The sequence below is a fragment of the Natator depressus genome, chromosome 2 (genome assembly GCF_965152275.1).
Source record: "Natator depressus isolate rNatDep1 chromosome 2, rNatDep2.hap1, whole genome shotgun sequence".
NCBI classification, from domain to species: Eukaryota; Metazoa; Chordata; order Testudines; family Cheloniidae; genus Natator; species Natator depressus.
The window spans coordinates 118275266-118284953 of NC_134235.1; positions in this window are offsets into that span (position 1 = coordinate 118275266).

The following is a 9688-nucleotide window of genomic DNA, read 5'->3' on the forward strand; positions in this document are numbered from 1 at the left end:
GCTGAACATTGCAAGAACCACCACCTTGTGTCCATCATGGAAACTAAAATATTCTTTAACTATTTAAACAGTTTTCAGAGAGTTTGTTTGAGCTTGTTAGTCCAAAGCAGAAAGAGCTCAACCATCATATTCATAGCAGGCCACTCTTTCTGTAAGTCTGGTTATCACAGGAATACTTTTGTTTGGCTTTTTTTATTTAAATGGGAATCAGATGAGGGGGAATTCAGACTTTAAACAGGGAAGAGGCAGCCATTGTTACTACCATGTACTTTCCTTGTCCAGGAGAGTAAGGAAGAACAGTAGAGATAGGATATAGTTTTAGTGTGTTTGGGTCTGTGGATTTGAGATGGACCCATATCTAAAAACTTATCCCCACATCTTCCCAGTATTTCATTGAACATTGTGGGTGTTTTTCTTAACCCCTGGCCTCTTCTCTTAATTGGGATGAGGATACACCAGTGGACAGTGGTACACCAGTGGACAGACTAAGTAAAAGGATTGTGCTCTACCATGATCTGATTTAGGCTTAGATCTAGCAACTAGATCTACTAGATCCAAGGTCTAGTGGATCACAGATCCTTGGATCTCAGCAGAGACCCAATGAATATGCATACACTAGCTAGTATTTCTGTATTTTTTTCGATGTCATATCAGCATAGTTCACTGATTGACAAGTTTTTACCCGCTAGTCCTCCAGAGTTACTACAGCTGAGAAAGAACAAGCCATATCCTATTCCGCTTTATTTATTTTCTTTAATTAAATGTGAATGAAACCTCTAGAACGCTAGACACATCACATAAATTTAGTGACACTAAGATAAAGTCACCCTCTTACACTATTAAAACAGCATTTCAATAGTGTCACAACCCCACGAATAATTGTCCCTTTCTCCTCATATATCCCAGCTCATGAACACACTACCTCCCCAGATTCCTGGAAAACAATGCATTTTCAGCAGGCCCAAAAAGTTAACAATCCAGGATCTAGCTAATCAGGGGGAGCAAATTCCAGTACCAATAATACAATGCTATCAGCTCCCTCCCATTTAATGAGGGAGCTCCAGTTAAAGTCTTCTTCTGTTCTCAATTGCAGCCGTGTTGCCAGACATTAGAAGTAATTTTTCAGATAACTAGATAAACTTCAGATAAACTTCAGATAATTTTTCAGATTCCCAAAACATCTGAACTCCACCCAGAAACCACTGGCAGTCAATGAAGAGCACAGAACACTGGTGTAACAGGCTCCCAGTACGGTGTACTTCTTAGGAAGTGCTCAGGCACATTCTGTGCTAACTTCAGTTTCCAAGTGGTCTCACTTTGTACCCTGTCCAATAATCCAATTTAAAAGTCACAGAATCATGGAGATAATTATAGCCAAGTCAGTATCTATAAGATTCTACCTAGATGAATATCACGTTGCCCATCACCATAGTATTTGAGCACAGATAGCATGGCAACCACTTGAAGTAAGGATCCATTTGAACATCAAAGTCACATTCAAGTCAATGGGACTACTCATGTGAGGAAATGCAGTGGAGCACAACCCAGGTGCAGAAGCTTGGACTGAATGGTATATTATCATTGTAATGTAAGGTGAGTCAAATGAATATGTTGCAATAGTGAGTTCTCAGAAACAAGTCATAGAATCATAGAAGATTAGGGTTGGAAGGGATCTCAGGAGGTCATCTAGTCCAACCCCCTGCTCAAAGCAGGACCAATCCCCAACTAAATCATCCCAGCCAGGGCTTTGTCTGTGAAGACTGAGGCAGATTTTTCCACATTATCTGTCACTAGGTTGCCTCCCCCATTCAGTAAGGGTCCCACACTTTCCTTGACCACCTTCTTGTTGCTAACCTACCTGTAGAAACCCTTCACATCCCTTGCTAGCTGCAACTCCAACTGTGCTTTGGTCTTCCTGATTACACCCCTGCATGCTCAAGCAATATTTTTATACCCCTCCCTAGTCATCTGTCCAAATTTCCACTTCTTGTAAGCTTCCTTTTTGTGTTTAAGCCCACCGAAGATTTCTCTGTTAAGCCAAGCTGGTTGCCTGCCATATTTGCTATTCTTTCTACACGTCGGGATGGTTCATTCCTCCACCCTCAGTAAGTCTTCTTTAAAATGAAGCTAGCTCTCCTGGACTCCTTTCCCCTCATATTATCCTCCCAGGGGATCCTGCTCATCAGTTCCCTGAAGGAGTCAATGTCTGCTTTTCTGAAGTCCAGGGTCTGTATTCTGCTAATCTCCTTTCTTCCTTTAGTCAGGATCCTGAACTTGACCATTTCATGATCACCGCTGCCCAGGTTGCCATCCACTTTTACTTCCCCTTCCAATTCTTCCCTGTTTGTGAGCAGCAGGTCAAAAGGAGCACAGCCCCTAGTTGGTTCCTCCAGCACTTGCACCAGGAAGTTGTCCCCAACACTCCAAAAACTTCCTGGATTGTCTGTGCACTGCTGTATTGCTCTCCCAGAAGATGTCAGGGTGATTGAAGTCCCCCATGAGAACCAGGGCCTGTGATCTGGAAATTTCTGTTAGTTGTCTGAAGAAAACCTCATCTACCTCATCCTCCTGGTCTGGTGGTCTATAGCAGGTGCCCACCATGACATCACCCTTTTTGCTCTCGCCTCTAAACTTAACCCAAAGACTCTCAACAGACTTTTCTCCAGTTTCAGACTGGGGCTCTGAGCAATGCAAGTGCTCATGGGTCTGATGTGCTCACAAAATTTACACAGTGTATTTGACTTAGCTGGCAAATGTAAGGGCCTGTGATTATTCTAATGATACAGATTGGAAAGTGGTTAGCAACAGGTTTGAAACAAACGGGACGGTATTTTATTTCTTTTGGTGCAACATATGGATACCTTGCTTGCTTCATCGTGCCTCATATTATGTCATGAAATAAGGACTTAGTTGAATTTTTTGGATTAAATGGTTTCGTAGCATAATATGCCCTTATTAGATGTAAAACATTTTTATATATAGAAGCCATATTTTTTAATTTCTGCTTTCAGTCTCTGAACAAAGAATAGTTATTCTGTAGTACAATAAGAATTAATTACTGGAATTGAAACTGCAGAGTTACTATAAATTTTACAGCATTCAGAATCTAATATAATTTTTAGCCCATTATAATTTATTGCAGTAATCATAGTTACCACTGTCTCACTTTATGTTTTTTTGTTTTGTTTTGTTTTTTTAATAGGGCAGTTTGGTGAAAAGCAGACTGGAATACATGTATGTTGCTATTTAAATTGCAGTTTAATATTTCAGCAATAAGCTAGTGGCTAAATGCAACTTACATTTGATTGGCAGTTTAATTCTCAGTTTCTTTTTTATGCTGTTCTTTAATTTGATTTCTCTTCCCGCCTTCTATTTTCCAGCACTTCCCCCACCCTCCTCTTTGCACTGGTGCACATAAAACCCACTGCTAAAGTTAAGAATACCAATGCCATATCGTGACCAGAAAGCCTTTACTCTTTCCATTTTCTCATCTTCTATCCATTTGAAAATAATCATAGGTCTTGGCTTTGCAGACAACTATGCAGGTTCAGGAGTCTAGCTTTATGGTTTTTCTCAGCACAGGACAATGACCAGAGTTTGTAAAAAGTTTCCTCTATTTCTAGATAAGGAGAAACACAGATACACACTATCCTGCCTTCTAAGCATATTATTTTCTTGTTAAGAGAGAAATGAGAAGATGCAAAAAGTTCACAGCTCAGGGAGGCTTTGGTGTTAGTTGTTCTCAATACTGAGGGTTTTTGGTTTTTTTTTTTTAACTTATTTGTTTTGGGTCTCAAAGTTTCTTGGTTTTTGACTCACCTCTGTTTAGCCAACATGGTCATGATTAATGATGGGCCTGATCAGCAAAATTCAGATATAGATTTTGAATTCCCTAAATTTGAAGGTGTTCAAATCTGGCTTTTTGATTCAGTTCAAAGGAAAGAAAACTGCATCAAACTACAAAATTTGGATCTGTTCTGAGTCCTCCATATCTCCCCAAAAAACATTCTTTGGGATGTTTGATTGGCAGGAGAGGTGGTTGGTTTAGACCAACCTTATTGTTAATCTCTGTTTTTCTTCACTTTGATCAAGGATATTCCTATAGTTCTAAGGGAAGCACTATGAATCTCCCCACATCCCAATTACTTTCTCTAGCAGTTAGTAATTGATTGGTTTACCCAAATTCTATCTGATTTTCTTGATTTTATCTCACCTGATTTTCTCAGGGTATATGCACACGTGAATGGATCTTATTTGGGTTTTCAAAAACTTTTGTCCAGTCTCTTAAATCCCTAAATTTTGGTAGCATATATAAAGATTATGTTTGATTATTGTGTTGCAAATCAGGAAGGTAACAAATTAACCTTAAATCTTATACTGTAAAACGTAAAGATCTCTTGATGATGCTTGATTTTTTCCACCTCCTAACCTCTTGGCCAGTATTCTTTATTTTCTTGAAAGCTATTTTCCTTTCCTTGGCCAGTCACCCTAAATTTAGTAAAAGCCAGGATGCTGATGACTTCTACTTCTATTTATCCACAATTAGGTAATTCCACAATCTGTCTCAGGGCTCTTTCATCAGGCCATTTGTCTTTGTGTCACCACCTAATATTCTTAGAATAAACTGCTGCTTGTTTGGCTATCCAGCTCTTATTTGGAAGAGCATGCCCATCAGACCTTTCCACATCAATATTATTCAATCCTGAGTCAGACAAATTGGCCACTAGGAACAAGATCTTACTGGATGAGAGTGGCATTCATTATCAAACGCCCCCTTTTTTGCAATTTATGGATCAGAATGCAGAATTTGGCTCCTTGGTATTCATCCAAGGACAAAAAGATTTCTCTGGGCATATTGCCAGGTCAACCAATCACAGTGTCACAGCCCAAGATTTTAATGTCCCACTACAATTACCGGGAATGTAAAGCTGAAATTAGGAATGAGTATGTCTGGTTTTTATAATGGTTAATGAATATGGGCTGCTTATTATTTCACTCATTTCTTCCCACAACTTAGGTAAGTGACTGTCACCTTAATTCCTCTTCTTTCTATTTCTTGGACTTGTGGGAAAGATTTCTTTAAGGATGACATCATCTTTATTTCTTCCTTGCGATTAGCCTGGGTTCTGAGCCCATGCAATTTTTTCGCTACGGAAGCAAAGCTTTAGCCATCTCTAAAGAACAACTGGGGCAGAAAAAAAAAAACTATTGTTTCATGCACACCCCTGCCCTGAACTGGATTCATAAGCAACACTAGTGCTCACCTTAATACAGTCTTTTGTTAAACTTTGTGAGCTAAGCAGCCCTCTTTGAATTACAATTTTTGATTGCACCCCCCCCAACCCAGACAAAAATAGACACATGCAAAAGTATGCTTGATAGCCTACTCCTAAACCTAACAGAGATCTTAACATGACTTTAATGAAATTAGCTGCACCTGTAAGTTTCAAATACACAGACACTTACCAGTGGCACAGACAAGGCTTCCTCAGCAGCGGGCTGCTTCTACCTTGCAGTCAGGCTTCACTGCTAGGGCAGGGCCAATACCTGCCCCCCCCATCGGGTTTTCAGGGTGGGGGAAGGTGCTTGCGACAGTCTCTGGGGGCAGAGACTGGGCATGGAGGCTGCTGGAAGTGGAAATTGGTGCAGCTGCAGCAGATATTTACACTGACCCACAGGCTGGGTGGCCCACTGAGGTGAGTTGGGGGGGTGGAGATGGCACTCCCGCCCCACCCCCAATGGGGAGCTGGCCTGGACCCTGCCATGTGGGGCTGGCACAAGCTGCCTGGCATTGCTGCTTACCTTCCCCCCCGCAAAATGTTCTTCCACACACCCGCTAGAGGGGCATGCCCCACAGTTTGAAAACTTCTGCCCAATACAGGTATAGTTTTCCCCATAACCATTAACTCTCTATAACATCTGTTGCCATACTAACAATTCTAACATCCTTTTCCATTATACGTTCTATAAGGTGGACGCAAAGTTACCTCTTCAATGTCCCTTGCCCCCTCCCCTTCAATAGCAGTTATTAGCTAAGAAAGCCCTGGCAGAAGATTTGTCAGGGAGTACAGAAGAACCACATGCAGATGGCCTTGGCCATTGACAGATCTCAGGGGATCCTCAGGGTCTGATGGGCAGACTCATTGCTTTCTCGAGGTAGAAACTCTGCTCCTCCTTGAGGAAACACTGTAGGGGAAATCTAATGGAGTGTTCCTCCCATGGGCTCCCTCCAGCAAGTTCTACCCACAGAGAACATGACCTAGCACAAAATTTCCACCAGCTTCAATGGGGTCTTGTCAGAGAAAACTTTGAGGGAGGACTTCAGGAGTCAGCCCTATGATTTTGACAAATTAGCAAACTGTTACAACACACACCGAGATTATGTTGCAGAATATACTTTTTTATTATTATAGGATAACATTAGAGATGGCATCAGTTAATAAGGTACAAAGGGCCATAATAATCAATACAATCCAGATTTTTTTGCACTGGGTGGCAACACAAAGCAGCTGGATTGTACTGCTCAATCCAGCCGTTAGTCCCCACATCCACCAAGAAATTTTCTGTTAAGTTCTTTAGACCAGCTCTTGTTGGAAAAAGAGCAAAAAGCCAGAAAATTGTGGAGAGTTTTAAGTTCCCACCACACCTCTAATTTCTACACTGTTATCACCAAGCAAAATATATTAAAATGTCACATCAGGCAAAAAATATAAATTGCTCATATAAATAGGAGTTGCAATCAACCATCAACTAATTCTGATGCCTACAAAGACTGGAAAAAGTTCATAGGAAATGACTTAATCTTATTCTGCAGGGGACGTACAGAGGAGAGCCACATTAGTTATTACAATTTTTTTTAAAATGGAGAAGTACTCTTATGTTTATTTCAATGATACTTAAAGTATTTTAAATAAAGTTACTGTGCTGGCTGGCTGAGATGTGATATTTGAATACTCAGTCCTCCACCTTTGGGGAAAATGTCAGGCTCAAGAGGCAATTCTACTTCTCTCCCAGTCAGAATAATGCCAAAGTTTAATCTTTATTCAGCCTACTGGACACATAGGAGCTCCTTAATCCTCCCTAGTTCTTCTAGAACCTATTCCAAAGCCCTTTAATGTCTGTAGGAACAGTTGGCTTCAATGGACTTTGTATCAGGGCCTTTTTCTCTAGTAGAAAACGCAGCCTTTAAAAAACCTATTGTTCCCACATAGCATCTCCATAAATGCCATGGTGGTCTAAGCAGTTATAACTCTATCTTACTGCTAATGAAAACTTCTGAAAGATTATGGATCAGGTAATGCTCAGTGATAACAGAGAGGCCATTTCAGAAAGAGTAGAAGAAACGGATTTCAGCTGCTTACAGTGAGCAGTAAACTGGCAGAACTTAAAGTGCAGGTCTAACTGCAAAAAATAACTGTGTGTGTATATATATATATATATATATAAAGGGTACCTTATTTCTGAACACATCTTCTCCAAGTGTGTATTCAGACTCCCATCTCCTGACTTCAGTGAAAAAATAGTTTTACCTCATTTTTTCCCTCCTTTTAGCCTTGCAGAAGCCAACATAGCTGAGAGAAAGAGAGGATTCTATTCCTTCCTGTGAAGTTGTTTACTAAGTTCCAGTCAATTGCATCTGTGCAAACCAAGCCAACACAATCAGTACACAGGTGTCACTGAAGGCATAATTTGAAGGCTATGGATTTCACAAGTGTCACTAAGGGGCTAATTGGGCCTGCAAGAATTTTTATTACATGGGACAATGTACAACAAGAAAAGAACCCACACTGACTTTCTGATCCCAGGTTGAATATACAGAGCTGATTGTTTGTTAGAGAAAAAAAAAAAACTTCACTTTTAAAATGAGCACAGCGGAGAGGGAAATTTTTGAAAAATAAAAACAGTTGGCACAGGATGCATTCTGTGTGGCTTTGCAGAAACTGAACTCCACTTTAAGGGGATTAATAACTTTATCGGCACCCTGTCACTAAATTTGAAAACTAAAGTCTGCAGAATTACACAAAAATCAGTGTGAAATTAAAAAATATGGCAAATGATTTGCATCGCAAACATTGTTACACAAGGCCTTGTGTGCCACTTATGTCCAATTTAAAGGCTTTCATAGTGCTTTGTACTAATTTCATTACAAAAATTAACTTTATATTGTCATTCACACTAGCTAGCTAAGGTATTTAAGTGACTGCCATTACTGTAGTATCACAGCCGCACAATCTTTAACGGAAAAAAATGCTCTTCCTAATGAAATGTACTTTCCACAACTCCCCTGTGAGGTAGGAAAAGTTTATTATCCCCATTTTACAGATGGGGAACTGAGACACAGGATATATTTATGGCATACTATACCTTGGGGGTGCGTCTTGTAACCCCCATATTCCTCATTTTTATAAAATCATGATCTTAAATAAAACACATGCTTTGTAAGGTATCAGGGGAAAACTTACGATCTGCTGAAAGTCATTCCTCTAATCATATATATACATATATATATATTTATTATTAATGCATCTGAAGTTATGAGAATTGTGTTGTATGGTGGTCACTAGAACATGCTGTAAATTGGGGAATCAGCTAGTTATTAACTCCCCAGAGGCAACAGCAAGGAAAGTAACCAATGCCCAGGCGGGGTTTCAAACAACTTATCAACAACCATTGTTCAGCAAGGGAGCTACAATTCAATCACTCACCTGTATGAGGCCACACTGGGGGAATTGCTCAACCTTTCCTGGAGACTCCGCAATGTCCCCAGACATGCCTGGACTTGTGCTCCCCAAGCACATAAGACTGAGGGTATAAAACAGACACAGTGGCCACATCCTTGGCTTTTCTCCTTTACCCACCTATGCTGCAAGCAATAAGGACACTCTGAAGACTCCAACTGAGGGGCCTGGCCCAGATTTCAAGGGTAAAATCTGTATACTATGGACTGCAATATCCAGTGGGATGAGAAAACCTGCTTAGTCTGGATGTTGCCCAGTCTAATAGCGTTTAGAGTTTAGACTGCGTGCTTATATTATTTCTTTTGCTAACTAACTCTGACTTTTTGCCTATCATTTAATATCACTTAAAATCTATCTTTTGTAGTCAATAAATTTGCTTAACTGTTTATCTTTATCAGTGAGTTAGTATGAAGTGTGGGGCAAATCTGCTCAGGTTCTGGAAAGGCTGCTGTATATCCACTTTCCATTGATGGAGTGGTGAACCAATTAATAAATTTGCACTGCTCATCTTGAGCAGTGCAAAACGGTATATTCCTGAGATACAGAGCTGGGAGCTGGGGGGATTTGGCTGGTGCCTTTCCCTGTGTGATTCATGAGTGCTCTGGGAGCATTCATGCAATATAGCTGGGTGTGGGGCTCCACATGCAGTTGTGCTGAGTGATCACAGCACCTGGAGGGGGTTTCTGCTTGTCACTAGCAAAGCATTGTGAGAGACAACCCAGGCTGGAGAGAGTTCAGGGAGCACAGCAGTCCCACAGTCCTAGGCTGCACCCCGGGGATCCCGTCACAATGTCTACACTGCAATTAGACACCCACAGCTGGCCTATGTCAGCTCATTCGGGCTCACAGGGCTTAGGCTCATAGGGCAGTTCAGTGTGGGGTAGACATTTGGGCTTGAGCTGCAGCCTGGGCTCTAGGACCCTGCGAGGTGGGAGGGTCCCAGAGCTCAG